Genomic DNA, 12,252 nt, shown 5'->3' with positions numbered 1-12,252 from the left:
GTATAGATGTTTGAACCAATATACAATAAGTGCAAAATAATACAGTGAACTTTTATTATTGCAGTCAATGATAAAAACCACTAGTAACAATTGGTCACTTGTAATTTGAGTTGAGTGGTACCCTTGCAGGGTAAATGTGAGGGAGGTCCCAGGACCAAGACACAACAGTCAGTTCAATTTTACCTGGCCCGTGGAGCCGGGTGCAGAGTTTTCCTGGTTGTCCCTGGTGCTGAATGGGAGCAGCAGGGGAGCTGCTTTTACCACTGAAATGGGGCTGTGGGGGAAAAGATGCAAAAACACAACAACAGGGTGGTTGCTGATGAAGGTTGAAGGTCGGATGGAATTTGTTCCAGGTACAGCATAGAGTAAGGAGGTCGGTTGCCGAACTGGTGCCAATAATTCTTGGCAGAGGAAAGTAGGAGAGAAAGCAGCTTCAACGTCCGGTGGTCCTGGGGAACACAGTAGCTGCCTTTACCTTTGTGGAAGGCAGGATTGGAGTTCCTACAATGCACTAGAATATCTGATTTGGGCAATCCCTTGGATGGCCCATGGACCAGCTAGTTTTCGGATGGGAGGAATTGTTAACTGTGCAGTTTGCGGGGGACTAGTGCAGGCAAGTCTGAGGGTGCTTCAGGCTTCCACAGGGGTCCCTCTAGCTGGCGGAACAAAGGGATAGCCTAGGGTAAGTCTTGGTCAGGCTGGTACAAGAGTGTTGCCACATGTGCAGGGTATCCCTCTTTTTATTTGTGCAAGTTATGTTGTCTCTGATACAGGTCTCTTGTTCTGTACTCTCTGATGCAGGTTCTGGTGTTAGGGGTACCCCCTAAATCCTAGATTTTGGTGAGTTAGGGTTGTGGGTGCAAGTAGCCAATGAGTTATAGCCCTTGAGGTCACCACATCCGGGGGGTGGGTCACCATTTCTACCCAGAGCCCCCTATTCTGCCATGCCTAAAGATGGCAGAATTAAAATTTTAGTGCAAAGTTCAGTCTGCTCAACCTGGAGGTGTGGCTAGCTTTCTAGGAGTGTGTACCTCCTTGACTAACTAAATAACCGCCTGTCCAGGTGCCAATGTGCATGGGGCAGAGGAAGGACTGGTTCCTCCTTTAGGAATCAGCCCTGATGCATATCAGAGGTGGTGCATCCTTTGAACCTCACAGCCTTGCTGTGCCACTGCACTAGCCTGTGTGGGAGGAGGGAGGAGCGACCACCTTCCTGCCCAAGCCTTTGTTCCCGACTCCAGAAAGTGATCACACTGCCTGGCAGGAGATCAGAATCCTGTCTTGGTGGCATCAAATGTGCGAAATGTGGGATTGCCTGCCACAGCAAAGACAAGCTAGCACACCCAGGTGGGCAATCTGTAAGGTACCCACTTGGGTGCATGCCACATCACCCTCAACATATGATTTGTGTCAGTGGTAAGAAGGCATGTTGTTTGATATGAAACATGACATATTTAAGCAGTACCATATTGTATCTACAAGCCTCAGGTTTATCCAGGTGCCAGCCCATGTTATCCTATTGACTGCCTATGACTTATTGTGTCCTTTAATAGTAAAGAACACTATTGAGTAAATAAACTTGCACTAACATGTTCACACCTTTGAAATAAGGCGCCCTGCCACCTGGCTTTAGGAGGCCTTCCTTACGGTGACTTGCAAATATTAGAGATGGTGCATTGACTTTGTCACTCATGGTGAGGGCAAAGTCGAGCTCGAGCAGTTTAGACTGGTCCTGCAGTCTTCAATGACAGTTTACTTGGGTTACTTAGGGTGGCACAACCAGTGCTACAAGCCCTGGAGACCGCTTTACCACCCACACCCTAGGTAGTACTGGTAATATTGAAACAACCCATCTCGACTGACCACTCACTAACAAGTCTAACTGCGACAGAACAGCACAACTTGTTACAGTGGCATAGTTTTCATTTCTTTTATCTATTCAAAGAATAATTTTATAAAGATATAAGAATATCAGAAACATGATTTAACCATACAAATGTAATATAATATACTAGCTGTCATATCCCCCAACCACTAAATGAAAAGTACATATCATACTCCCACATTGCATACATACCACTAATACCTTATAAACCATGAAAAAGCAATCATTAAAAAATATGTAATCAGCATAGTAATAGCACCATATTGAATCATGTACAAGACTCATTTGGAAATCTAAAACATACAATGTTGCAGATTAGAAGGAGCATATGTATGGTTAAACCAGACCCAAAAATATATTCATAGATAGCAGGACATATGTTCCTGTTTATACATTCTACTCTGGGATAATTCATCAACTTCAGATATCGAACAAAAGAAGAAGCCTACATCACATTAATAGAAAAATACATTAATTTGGTGCTTGTACAGCTGTGGTGCAATACTGATGCATGTTTCTGTGTAAAGTAGTCGTTCAAACAAACTCCTTCTTCCAGGCACAGGAAGATGAATAAAACTAAAAGAAAATAGGATGGAAAAACAGCAGCCCAACACTAATCTAAACATGTAAAAATACATGAATCAATACAAGGCTCCTTACGGTTTATGCAAATACCTATTTTTCTACATAAAAGGCCAGCATGCCAAAATGTCCATGTACATGTAACATAGAACCCATGTGGTTGTCTTAACACATAACTACACCCAGCACCTGTGTACAGTTCACCATGAGTCACGTGTGTGGCTGTCTGGGTGTAAGTGCGTCAGCGTCTCCTGTATCAATGCTACATCAACACTATGTCGCGCAAAGTATTGCAACACCTTACAGACCTTCCTGTGGTCATTAAGGCCTCGAACATTCCAGATCATTAATTTGAGAGTGTCCAAATTGTCCTAAGTTGTGGGCATACTATCTACCGCAGTGTGCATGCCTGTGCCATTAAGAGTGTCTGAGCGAACATCCCCACCCTGTGTCGTGTCCCAGTCCTGCATGATAACATACAAAAAACACCCTGCAACTGCAAACGCTCCCCTCTTCGTGCCAATACATCAATGTAATACTCTCCCTTCCCCCCTCCCACTTTCACACACACCTGCCCATCCCCAACTAGGCCCAAACAACCCCACTCCCCATCAGCTATTCTCTAGTCTCCCAGGCCCCCCCAATAAAGACCCCTCAAGACCACCGTACAGCCCCCTCCCCACCAAACAAAACTTATTCAAACACAGTGAAATACACACAGGAGCGAAGGTAACCAACAATATGCAAACTCACTGCAAAATCAAATCAAAAAGTCGCCGCCCCTCCCCCGTCTCGACAAAAAAAAAAACGACATTAGGCATGTAACCAAAACCGCTATCGTAGGGCGCACCAGAGTAGGCGACAATAATTGTGCACTCATTTAAAAAATAAACCCCCCAGTAGGGCACATAGGGCGCGAAGAGTGGCCAGTAGGCCTAAAGCGTCAATAACAAACAGCTCAACTGGATGCAAGCACAGCAGATCAGACTCCTGCTGGAACATAATAGATAATGTATCTCCATTGATCCGAGCGCCCCCACCAGTGCATACCAATGTTCCTACTGCGCCCCCGGCACCCAGCAGCCCATTCCCCCATCTGCAGGTAAACTATAGTCAGGAACCCTCCAACAAATTTGTAAAACAGTCCAGCACACAGTTCCGCTCCATTCCCACTGACCCCTCCCCCCCACCACCCGCTCCCCAACACAATTCAAACATAGTGCTTATCTGCAGGAAACGTCACTAGTCCTGATCATCCAGGGAGCCTCCCGCAGCGGTGTCCAATCCGTTCGGGGAAGAGCGGCACTCCTTCCGCCATTCCTTCATCGCCTTATGTAGGGCCTTAGGATCCGTGAAGATCATGGATTTCCCCTGTCTGTTGACTCTTAACTTTGCAGGGTATAACATCGCATAGTCCGTGCCCATTTCACGCAGCTGTCGTTTCATTGGTATAAACTGTCGCCTTGCCTCCTGTACCGGAGCAGTGAAGTCCGGGAACAATGAGAGGGTCGATCCCTCATACTGGAGCGATTGCTTCTCTCTCGCCAACCGTAGTGCCACATCTCGGTCCCTGTAGTTGAGCAACTTAGCGATGATCGGCCGCGGCAGAGTCCCCGGCTTTGGTTCGGTCCCAACGAGCGGTGGGCCCGCTCAACCACAAACATGGCAAAAAAGGCAGTGTCGCCTAACAGGGACTCTAGGAGCTTCTCAATAAAGAGTTCCATATTTCCGGTCGAAGTGGACTCTGGCAGGCCTGTGATGCGGAGGTTGCACCGCCGAGAACGAGCCTCCAAATCCTCTGTTTTGTCCTGAAGCATCTGCATCGCCCTATTCAGCGGTTTGTTATCGAGATCTAAGGAGGTCTGGGCTTCCTCTACCTCGGTGAGCCTGCGCTCAGACATGTCAAGACGCTCCGCTTGCTTGTCAAGCCTCTCCACCATACGGTCCAACCGATAAGTGAGCACATCCATTTTAGTGCCCAGCGAGGCTATTCCCCCCTGGAGACTTTTCTGCATTGCCAATAAAAGTCCTCGGATATCTTGCTGGGGGGGTCCTCCGGCGGGTCCCGGCCACCCTGGGCAGATCCGGACGCTGTGTCACCAGGCCTGGTGCCCTTCGGGTCAAAGGAGAGCTTCGTTTGTGTTCTATCCGTGCGCCCCATCCCGACAAAGCCCAGTATTCAGCCAACGATCAGGGCAGGCTAGTAGTGACAATCGGCCGGCGGCTAGGGCGCTACAAGGGAGACCGGGGACCCAGGGCCGCACCGCGCTTCAGGACTACTATCCACAGCTCGATCTGATGGTTCCCCAGATCGGACCGGCCACTCAACAATATGATCCAGCCCTGTGGCAGCAGCTACCAGAGTCGTCGTGCAGTACGTTGTATGGCGCCGTCTCTCCTCTGCCTCACCGGATCAGCACGTGTGCGTGAGACCAGACCACCACTGGCCCTCTAAGGCTTCCCGTCCCCCAGAAGTCAAGATGGCAATGCCCAGATATGTAAAGGGGAGAGGCCGGGGGAAAACAAACAACAATCCCCTATTCCGCAAGGTGTCACAGGCTCTGCCTCAGGTCCCCAAGATCTCGCAGCTCAGGACTCTTCACTCCCTCATTTCACCGCACGCACAGCCTGTAATGCTCCACATCTATGGGGTCCCTGCCCTCAGCGGTCAACGCCCTCCAGGGCACCTTCACCTCGATGTCCACCTGCTATGATCACGAATAGACTTGCACTAGTCCAGGAAACCACCTACACGTGAATTGCGCCACGCGGTCTCTGCTGCCAAGCTCTGTACAAGGGGGCAATGCGCAGGACTCCCCTCGCAACTTCTCAGGCCCCCCCAGGCTCACCTCGACCTTCCTCTCAGGCCGCCACAGACTGACCCTGCTGTGGGGTTACAAATGCTGGGACCAAGAGCTTGTCGCCACCTCGCTCACCGGGCGTGGGGGTGCAGTTGTCGTGTCCCCGCACCCCCTCAGCTCATCAATGCCCCGAAGGCAGACTGCTATGGCCAGTGTTCTCCCAATGAGGGGGGAGGGAAGCGTTCCCCCACTTGTCCTCCTGCCGGCCCAGGGTAAACAGGCTTGTTGCAATCGCCTCAATCTGCACCCTCACAGCTCCCCTCACGGCAAGCGCCCCTTCGCCTGCAATTCAGCATTCATGAGGCAGTCCAGGCTCACCTCCACCGCTCCGTCCACCTGGCACGCAGCTCCAATCAGGGGCAGCCCGAGTGATCACTGGGCCGCCACAGCGCCTTGATGGACCGACTCCTCAGAACCCAGCGCAGGATCCGAAGTACCCGCCAACACGGGCGAGCAGCGCCGACTCCGGGCGCAGCTCCAACTATGTCCTCAGGCACTCCAGCTGCACAGCACCTCCCCTCGTCGCCGCTTCTCCGGCCCATGCCGGGCGCCACAGATGGGTGGTGAAACGCCGGACTCCCCCGCCACACCAAGTCCGCCAAGGTTTGAGGTGGGGAGCCTATCGCCAGCCGCCTCCGCTCTCCGTCAGGGTGGGCCATCCAGGGCTGAGGGCAAATGTAGGCTGCGCTAGGCCCCAGAGCAACGTCACACCACGCCCGGCGGCCAAAGATCAGACTGCACCGGCCGGGGATAGTACCTTCGCTGGCATCACTGCAGCCGGACCGCCGCAGCAGCGCAGTCCACTCTGAGGGGCACGGGGGGGAAGTGTCACCTCAAAGCGCTCCAGCCAATGTCGCCCCTGCAGCGGCCCGCTACAATCTCGAGCGCTCTTAAGGTCAGCAACCGTGTCAGGCAGGCTGTCCAGACGCCAGGATCGTTCTCTCTAGGTTCCACCCAGTTTCAGCCACCCGGTGAGTGCATTCGGTGGCAGTCAAGGGAGGGCTAACATGCAGGATTATTACAGGATAGGAGGTGAGACGGGGAGCTCTCGGCTCAAGCAGCCATCTCGGTTGCGCACTAGCTCCGCCCCCCCCCAAAAAAGACCCACTAATTTTTTCATCATTGCCCTGCATGGTCCTACATTCCTTGCAAACAATTCAATATTGTAAAACCTACAAATGATCTCAATGTAAGTTTCCAGAGCATTTTTCATTACTTCCATTTCCATTACTTCCACATACACAAAGATAAGAATGGTTGGAAGAATATGATACTCTTCAGCCCATCAGAGTTCTGTGCAAGAGATGCTGAAAATGGACAGCGATACCACTAAATCAATGGGTATCTAACAAAAGGAGATGTATTACGTTTTCATGCATGCTTTTACAATCCACGCCTTTACAATTTGGGCACTACAAAGAACGTATCATTACAATGCACGCCATTACAGCCCAAGCCATTACAATGAGTTGCACTGGACTTTGGAATAGTGTATTTTACTATTCCAACTCCAGTCTAGGCAACAGTAGGGAAGGTGTTGGATTTAAAATCCAACAATGCGTTCCCTAAAGTAAGTTGTTGTAAGAACTTGCATTGTAATGGATCGCGTGGGAACAGCACGTTTGTTGTAGTGCCTGCATTGTAATGGCACTGCGTAGTTCTGTCTGCATTTTAAACGCTGTTTCCCAACAAAAGCTATACATTCGAAAAGATATCTTGAAATATGGTGAAGACCTGGATTTTGAAGTTGTTTCACCTGATAATATACAGAGGATAGGTCAATACGCGTAACAAAATCACTATCCTCCCGAACAATGGTCAGCACATTTGCTAGTTCAAAAGATAATTTCTGTCCGCCTATAGTTTCTACTTAAGGACTCCTAAATCCAAGCACCATTTGAAAAAAAGATTAACAAATCTTCCTAGGAACTGTAACTTTTTGTAATCACTCAGACTTGTGTAAATATCTCACTATTATAGTGTCCTAAGAATCTTCAGCATGAAAATCATTTTTACTGCTCCTAACTCTTCATTCAACAACTTCATCATATCTCTACTTTCATTTGCTCTTTTGTCCTTTATAAAGCAGTCCCAAGTAATACATTACTACCACTGACACAAACTTAGGGGCATATTAGCAAGAACCTTGTTAAAATTATCGCCATTTCAGCGGCAGGAAACTGCCGCTAAAACGGCAGCAATGGGCTTGCTAATATGAGTTATAGAATTCCAATAGAGGCCCAGGTTAGATGTCCTGCACATCTAACCTGGGCTTCTATTTGAATTCTATAACGCATATTAGCAAGCCGATTATCGCCATTTTAGCGGCAGTTTGCTGCCGCTAAAACTGCGATAATTTTAACGAGGTTTTTGCCAATGTGCCCCGCAGTATATTCTGTATCACTCTACAAGAATAATTCAATAGGAAACCATTAGCAGCATTAAAGTATTGCCATCAAAGAAATGAAAACATCATTCATGTTGCCATGCTGAAGTGGAAATGTAAGCAAAGCTAATTCAGAGAATATTATCCTGCCCAGGCACTCAGACAGGCTTTATCAAATCAGTGGGCTCAATGACCAACATCCTAACTATGGGCATGCTAATAGACAAGGCAGAAACAAAAAAGATGCCCCTAGACTTCTGATACATAGATTACAAAGCTGCTTTTCACCACATCAACAGGAATCTCTTATGGTCAAAACTAAACGGCTGGGGGATCTCAAAACCACTGTTGGACTTGTTTATGAATCTGCATACGGAGACTTGGGTTCAGATAAAGGTGGGGGACGGCTCACTGTCGAGGCGCATACAGACCAACAAGGGTCTCAAGCAGGGCTGCGTCCTGGCCCCCACTTTATTCAACCTGTTCATAGGTGACCTGGTACCAATCTTGAACAACTGTAACTCTCATGCTCCCAAATTAGGAGGGTTGCACCTACCATGTCTCTTATACGCAGACGATATAGTCCTAATAAGTCACACCAAGGTAGGGCTTCAAAACCTTGTGAACACGACGCAGAGCTACTCCAAGTCAAACGACCTAACAATAAACTTAGAGAAAACCCAAACGATGACGATTAGCAAAAGCAAAAGAAATCCCTTTCGTGGTTCTGGAACAACTTTCGTATCAAAGATACGTCGATATACAAATACCTAGGCGTGAAGATTGACGATGGCGGTCGATTCAATGTGCAAAGATCAAGCATCAGAGGAAAAGGTCTCGCATTGGCAATCTCTCTAAAAGCACTGAACAACAAACTTTCTGGCCCTTCTCTAATTCCTCTGGTACAAGTTATCCATGTCAAATTGCTGCCAAAAATTACCTACGGGAGCGAGGTGCAGCAAGGCAGAGACGCAACAACAATTGACAGCACGATCACAGCTGCATATAGAATCATCTTCAGTCTTCCCAAGCGAACCTCTCCATCGCAGATTAGGCTGGAGTTTGGCATTTAACGTCAGCTCCTGGCAAGACAGGGGGCCTACATTTGCACCAGGGATAAAGTGAGGAAATCCGCAAAAGGATCACTGAACGACTACCTATGGAAGGAGTTAGAGCAGCATCCAACCTCACCAGCAGCCAAGTAGTTGGCAAACAGTCTTGTAAATACTGGGTTGGAACAGCTCTGGGCCACCTCCACAAATCACACAACGCTTAAAAATTTGGTCAAGAAGTCAATCAAGCAACTGTCATGGGTTCAAGCAAAGCTGACTTCTCAAAAAGAACGCACGCCTGGATGATTCTAAACTCGTACTCGGCAAAAGCTCCTCAGAACTATCTCGGCCTGGGCTATGCCAAAACTACTAAAATGTGCTTCCTAATGTACCGGTTAGGTCTGTTACCCTGCATTCAGCATTATCCACACTGGTTAAAAGAGAAAGCAGGCACGCTATGCCGGCTATGCGGCGTTACGCAAGAAGACATGCTACACTTGCTATGCTCCTGCGAGAAACTGCTAGATGAGCGGAAACTCCTGTTGAAGCGCCATTTCATTCGATATGGGACTCACACACGAAGGAGTGCAGTTCTCACCTGTTTTTCATCTCAGGACCCCCAGCTGAGCTGCAGCCTGGTAAAATGTATAAAGGCAGTGGAAAAAAAATGCCCAGAATCGATTTTTAAACCGCTTTTAAAATAAAAACTAATTCCACTGCCAAAGTACTTTTTGCGTGAAAAACGAAAGGACAATGCACCTTACTACCAGCACGAATAGAACAGCAATGACTATGTTATGTTGGTTTTAAAATACATGTCATTTTATTCTTGTTTTTATATATTCTACTTTTGTATTGCATTGGTTTTTATTAACTGTGCTAATAAAATACTTACTTACTTACACAAACGAATGTGTGTCAAATGTCATTGTGACAACTTAAAGACATGAGCAGGTAAAATGCTGATGTTTCTACGGGCCTATAATGTGACCACATGACAGTTTCTTTTCGAAAAAACAAGCTTCCTTATCATCTGTTTTTATGGACTAGAATCAATGACAGAGGGTTAGACAATTGACAAAGCATTAAGGATAAATACATTCTAGGGGCGGGGGGGGGGTGTATACAAAGGAATGTTCCACCATCAGACTTAATCAAACCTTTGCCATAGAACTCCTTAACTTCTTCCTGTATTTGTCTAGCAATGGGCCTTTAACATAATATTCTATCTGAAGACTAGAACACTTCCTTCAGTTTATCATTCATTGTGGCAGCTACTAATGCACTTCTGTTCTAAAGCTTCTCTTGTGTATTCGTTCCAGCCCAACTTGAAGGATCAATGAATACAATAAATCAATATGTTAACTGTATTTCCTCTAATATACATAATATGGTTAGATAAGTTCTCTCAGCATTTTCTTTCCACCTATTCTTAATTTTATAGCAATTAAACAATTAATACAAATACACTGCCCCATTTTTGTGGGCTGGGCACTCCCACCAATTTCTGTGCTGTTTTACATTTAGTTTATTTTCAATGGATGTCTGAACTTTGGGGAAATATCTTATGTTATATATACACAGTTTGCATGGCCACACTTACCATCTATACAAGTTAAAAATCCCCTTCCTGGAAAGAGGATTTGCGGCTCGATTAACTATTGCCCTAGGCACTAAAAGCGGTTGCAAATAGCTCACTGAGTTATTGCAACCAGAAATGAATAATTTTTAAATCAACTGCAAAATAGGAATTCAGAGGGATTCACAGAATAACATGTCTTATTAAAATTCATTTAGCAGCAAGCAAATTGTGGTTTGCTTCCATAAGCTTCCTTCTAGCTGGGATGGCGGCCTGCAAGGGACAGGAGATGGACGTCTCTGTATTTCAAAATTGATTTTCTTTAAGGCAGCTTGAGTTTCTTAAAGCAAATAAGGCTGATTTGAAAAAAAAAAAAAAATGTCAGTGATTGTAGGCCGCAGTCGTCTGGGAAACTGCTTACTACCGGTGAAGATGTTACTATGATTTCCAAGGGAAATTTCCCTTTGTGCCAGAGTTAGTACCCCAACTTTCTAGTTGTTAACTCGTCAATGGTTTGCAACTGGAATTACGTTCGCAAACCATTGATAAATAGGATACCAATTCTAAGCTTGCAAGGCATGCTTCAAGCACAGCCCCTCAAAATTGCTAATTAGAAATCATTTCTAAACTCATTGAGCCATTCAGAAAAACTTTTTCCATCCATTGAATGGGTTAATTACTTTAGAAAAGGGTTTTTACGGAGCACTAAGGGGCATATTACCAATAACTAGCGATAATTATCTCTATGTTGGCTGAGCGGCAATATTTTTATCGCCGAGCTGCGGCGATTTTTATCGCTTAGGAACCTTGCTATTATCAAGGTTTATCTCCTAAGCGATAAAAATCAGCTGAAATGCATGAATATCGCTGAAAAGTCAGCGATATTCATGCATTACCGAGCTAATGCTCTTAGCCATGTTATCCACCTACCATTGGATAACATGGCTAAGAACTGCTCTGGGGCAGGTGTTAGCTTTTGGAGATATTCGCGCTTAGCGCGAATATCTCCAAAAGTTGGTAATAGGAGATAGCGATGTTAGCAACTGTTTCCAGTCGCTAACATCTTGGCACGCCCACTTTGCATGTCATTAGTGATAAATTTCACTGACATGCAAAGCGGGGCCCAAGATGGTCGCCATCTCCTACTAGCTGTCGCTAACTGGTGTTAGCGACAGCTAGGTAATAGGGAGATACTTTTATCTCCGCTTTCTTGGCTTTTAAAGCCAAAAAAGCGGAGATAAACCCCCTTGATAATATGCCTCATAATCTCTGATATAGCCAAGAGGAGAGTATGGAATGGGTAAAATACCTCGCACCTCTTTCCTATGGTTTTCAGAACACAGATTTAAGTACTAAAATAACAGTACATCCGGCCGTCATAACGATTAAGGCTCCATATTGTAATATTCCAAAGAAAAAGGAGACAGTGAAATGAGTAGAGAATCTAGATAAAAATGTTTGATCGGGTAAATATTTCATGTCATGTAGCATCCGCATATACCAAATCCCCAGGGTTCTACTGCCTAAATTAATCTGAAGGCCAGTGGGAAGCTCGACGACTGCACAAGACTCTATAGACTGGATATCCACTCTGAGGAAAAGCCTCTTTCAAAGTCAAAATCATGGACCCTTACTATATTCACATTTGGCATAGCACATTCTTCTTAAATACGAAAATTAATTCTACTGTCCTTAAACAACCCTCAGAGCCCTCATTTTACTCTGCAGTGTAGTTTTATCGGGGAAAACATCAAAGGGCACACATTTTGGCTGTAAAAAGCATATTTTCATTTCTGCTACTGAAGGGATAGACAATTTAGGAAAAAAGGAAGTGTCTGTACTTTTTGATAGCATGATCAAGTATTCATTATTATATGGTTTGTCCTCTCCCAATTGCAATTGTTTTA

The 12,252-nt window shown here is 46.1% G+C and overlaps 1 protein-coding gene across 50 annotated transcripts in view; it reads left to right on the top strand.

Annotated features, from left to right (window-relative positions):
* The window catches only part of LOC147708230 (uncharacterized), a 2,035,583-nt gene that overhangs the window by 1,160,390 nt on the left and 862,941 nt on the right, over positions 1-12,252 (top strand). The gene's annotated exons all lie outside the window — the stretch shown is intronic.

The sequence above is a fragment of the Lissotriton vulgaris genome, chromosome 6 (assembly GCF_964263255.1).
Source record: "Lissotriton vulgaris chromosome 6, aLisVul1.2, whole genome shotgun sequence".
NCBI classification, from domain to species: Eukaryota; Metazoa; Chordata; class Amphibia; order Caudata; family Salamandridae; genus Lissotriton; species Lissotriton vulgaris.
This window is presented reverse-complemented; position numbering and strand designations above follow the sequence as displayed.